Source organism: Peromyscus maniculatus, chromosome 13 (genome assembly GCF_049852395.1).
Source record: "Peromyscus maniculatus bairdii isolate BWxNUB_F1_BW_parent chromosome 13, HU_Pman_BW_mat_3.1, whole genome shotgun sequence".
NCBI lineage: Eukaryota > Metazoa > Chordata > Mammalia > Rodentia > Cricetidae > Peromyscus > Peromyscus maniculatus.
Window position 1 is genome coordinate 17,735,800 of NC_134864.1, and position 3,373 is coordinate 17,739,172.

The 3,373-nt window shown below is 40.2% G+C and overlaps 1 pseudogene; it reads right to left on the bottom strand.

Moving 5' to 3' along the window:
• Window positions 1–421: 421 nt before the first annotated feature.
• Window positions 422–1,278, bottom strand: LOC121821899 (inositol oxygenase pseudogene; annotated as a pseudogene).
• Window positions 1,279–3,373: the final 2,095 nt, after the last annotated feature.

Below are 3,373 nucleotides of genomic sequence, written 5' to 3' on the forward strand. Positions count from 1 at the left end.
CTTCTTTAGTAAAAAATCACAATACAGAGAGAAATTCATACTAAATACAGAACTGCAATATTAAACAAACCTGTTTCATATTTTCCTGAGTTATTTCCACAATAAGTTCGAGATTTGATATACTTTAAAAAATGAAAACAAATTTAAACAACAGTGTCATAGAATACTTATTCTATGTCCTTAATAAGTTACATAAGTTACTATATCTCTTTATTTAAAATTCAGTTCTTCCATAACTTGAGGACATTCTTCATTTTTTTAAAGCTCTTTAATCTTTATTGACACCTGGCACAAGTGACCTCAACCATAATGGGTGGGGACTTTAGAGGGGTGTATGGGGCCCCGAGTAAGGCTGGAGTGGCTTGTTATTGTGCCTGATGGTGTCCAGCCTAGGTGCTGGACTTTGGATATTGGGAACTATTCACCATCTCAGGATGCTGGGGCAGTACCTGTCAATCAGCTCTTGATAGTAGGGCCGCAGGCTGTCCACATCTGGTACCTTAGGGCTCTGGGTGTAGAGGTCAAACTTGTTGAACTCTTTCACCCAGGGCAGCATATCCAGGTCCTGCTGGCTGCAAAGCTGTAGGTAGTCACCACCGTGTGCTATGCATAGAAGCAGTGGAATCGGGTCTTATAGAAGGCCTCAGAGGGTAGGAAGAACTTGTTGAACTTCATCATCTGGTACAGGTACTCGTCATGACCCCGGGAGATAAGGACATTCTCAAGTACACAGTGGGCCTGGTATATGCCAAGTTATGTGCTGTGTCAAGGGTCTTGAAGGTCAGGATTGTCTTAGAAAGTAGAGTCACAGAGTATCACGGAGGCCTGGGGATGGTAGCCCAGGGGAAAAGTGCCTCCAATAATGGCCCACTGAGGTTCCCTCCACAGAGCCAGGATCTTCCCCAAATCATGCAGAAGTCTGACCAGGTAGAACCACTCTTTGTCTGTGTGGGCTATCAAGATACCCTCTGCTGTCTAAAATTCACGAAAGAAGCGGGAGAAATCTACATTCGGGTCTGATTCATCTACCAGATCTTCTAGCATGTTCCCAGCATCCATGACTGTCATTTTCTTGTATGAGAAGCTTCCAAACTGGATATGCTTCCCTCTGAAGAAGCCCACCATCTGGTGTGTGTGCATGAGATTGTAGGTGGTAAAGATGTGATCCAGCAATGGGCAAGCAGTGCAGTTTTGGAAGCTGCCCTTGCTTTGGGCCAACTCTAGGTCCACATCAGGTTGATAGACAGGGGTAGGGTTTGGGCCCACATCCACATTCATCCTGGGAGGGAGCAGAGATCAGATGGCAAGCTCGAAGTTCAACATTACTCTTAAAATGAAGGAAAGCTTAGAAATGAAATAATATTACCAAAGAAAATTAACATCACATCCAGTTTAGGAGAAAAATTGTTGGAAAAATTATCATGGGGGAATTTTCTTAATTGTTCCATTTAATTGTTTATATATTCGGTGAATTCAAAGGGCACTGCACTTGGAAAGCTGTGCTGACAGCTATGTTAAACATGGTATAAATAGTGGGAGGTAAAACATACTTAAGGACTCTGAACTCATGCCAAAGAACAAAGGAAACTAAACAGAGGAAAGAGAAGCAGAGTGAATTCTGTAAGGAAAATGTGGTAAAATTGAATGACCATTTTTAACTGCAACCCCATTTGTCTAGTACATTTGTCTGCTGTGAAAGAAATGTGTTTTTATATGTACCATTTTTTAATGGAGAATATAAAACTTCAAGTTACTGTAACACTAGGGCATCTGTCTCTCTGTGTCTCTGTGTCTCTCTGTCTCTCTCTCTGTAATTATTTAGTGCACAAAACAATGAACACGGAGCCTTGAACATAGGATGCAATTTTTAGTTGATCTAAATTCCTACGCAATGCATTTCTTTTAATCAAAATGAAGCTTGTTATCCTCACAATGCTAGTATCAATAACTTGTGTTATTCTATAGGTTTTGAAGTTATTGACAGCTGTTTCATTTAATATAGCTCCATCACTGAGCAAAAACAATATGCGGTATGGAACAGACCTTTTTGGTTCACTTCAGTAAATGAAGGGACTGGTTGCTCTTCATGGCAAAAAAAAAAAAATGTCACTTGGTTCTCAGTGTCTTGTGTCAATGTTCCAAATAAAGAATGGGCATCCCTGGCTCCTTATGAGGGTAGAAAAATTTCAGTATGACATTAACTTCTTTTTTTATATCATATTTTGTTTCAATCTTAAAAAAAACAACAACAAATCAACAACAAATCACTGCTATCCCTTTTGTTTTGGAAAACAGATCACAGATAATCTAGCAGCCCTTTCTAAGAAATCTCACCACATATTTCTAGCATCCTCTCACACTAAATTTCTCACTGAATTTCTGAATGGTCACAAAACCTGGTTCACCTAACTGTGATGGCTTGTCTTTAATATTCTGAAAAGTAAGGCTATTTTGAATGCAGGAGTGAAAGATGAGAACACTTGGAGTTGACTGAACCTATGCTTCTAATACATCTATAGAACATAATACAGCCTTGAGTAAACATTGATCTATAAGGCTGCCCCAGTCACTACTGGGATGAATTTGCTGCCAAATGCACATAGGTTATGTAAACCTATGCTTTTCAGGAGGGATTAAGATTCCACTTTCTTGGAGAGTCTGAAGTTGGCCACCATTCTTCAACATATGTGACTTACTCATACTCATCTTGCAGCACTGACATTTCACACCCTAATTTCCATTTTCTTTGGCTAGCATTCCCTGTAGAAGATTGGGTGTCTTGAAGATTGTGGTACAAATTAGAATGTACATAGGAAACAATGGATTCTACGAGACTAAGATTAGTTGTTCCATCTCAGAAAAATGTGACCCAAGGATGACATAATTTATTACCAAATTGTATTGCATCCATTGTGAAATATCTGTACAATATTTGGCTGGACATATCATCTTGTAGCTGAATTTCTAAGCAGTCTTATTAAATAAAGAACACAGAACCAAACATAAGGGTGAAAGCCTTAGAGATCAGGCAGATAGTGATAGCCACCAACCTTACCTCTCCAGTTCTGCAGCTACCAAAAGGTGAGCTACTTCCTGTCAATCTGCACCCTTATTGCCTTGCTGTTCTGCCATCTCATTGGCTCTTAGGCCAGCTACCTCACTTCCTTGTCACTGCCTGTCTATACAGACCTCCAGGCCTCAATGGTTGGTACTTGGATAAAAGGCAAGTGTCATTATGCTTGGTTCTGTTCCTTAGTGCGACCTTGAACACACAGAGACCCTGCCTGTCAAGTGATCAGATTAAGGGTGTGTGCTACCACTGCCTGACTTTTGTGTTTACCTTAAAATGTCTTGCTATTTCCTTTGATCTCCA